Source organism: Morone saxatilis, unplaced genomic scaffold (genome assembly GCF_004916995.1).
Source record: "Morone saxatilis isolate NCDOM2014 unplaced genomic scaffold, NCSU_SB_2.0 Contig4, whole genome shotgun sequence".
Classification (NCBI taxonomy): Eukaryota; Metazoa; Chordata; class Actinopteri; family Moronidae; genus Morone; species Morone saxatilis.
This window is the reverse complement of record NW_023339984.1, coordinates 13,781,945-13,782,777: the sequence shown is the minus strand read 5'-3', so window position 1 is coordinate 13,782,777 and position 833 is coordinate 13,781,945.

Sequence of the window (833 nt, the reverse complement as noted above, 5' to 3'; positions counted from 1 at the left end):
TGGGGGTTGGTGGAGGGATGTGGAGCTTAGGGGCAAAAAGAAAAATAAAAAATGTCTCTAGGTTTAATGTGCCCCGGCATGCTTTCCGGAGTGAGAATGACAGGTGGGGTTGGGTGAGGGATGTGGAGCTAGGCAAAAAAAAATAAAAAATGTCTCTAGGTTTAATTGCCCGCGCATGCTTTCTGGAGTGAAATGACAGGTTTAATTCCACACAGGTGCACGATGTTGACACAGGGTTTAATATGATGGGGAGGAAAAAAAAAAGACCGAGCAGTGAAGAAGAAGAAGAGGGAAAAGAAGAAGACCTCTGGCTGCAAAATAACTCAAACAAACTGCACTTGTAGCCTTGCACCATTTATTTTTTCTTTTTAAAAAAACAAAACCCTGATCCAATCCACAAACACCCATCATGCGTAATGCAGACGCGCGCACTCACCTCGCTCATGTTGGAACCGTGCGCGGAGGGACTTCTGCAGCAGGAGTGCACTTCTTCACAGTCTTCCTCTTCTTCTTCCTCTCCGTGTTCAGCCTCTCGTCAGAAGCGGAGCCAAAAGAGCCGCGTAAAGAGTGCTGCTGCGGCGTGTGTTGGACAAGCTGCGAGGGTTGGAGGGGGGGCTGCTGGTGCTGCTGGTGGAGGTGGAGGGGGGGAGAAAAAAGATAAAACAAGTCTTTTCTTTCTTTTTTTGGCTGTGGATGCTCCGAGACCGAGTCGAGCGGCGAGCTGACAGAGTGGAGGGATGCTCGGTTCTTCTCCGGTAGAGAATGATGGAAGGAAGCTTCAGCGCCTGTAACGGTGCGGTTTATGGGCAACAGGATCTCTCTCTCTCTCTCTC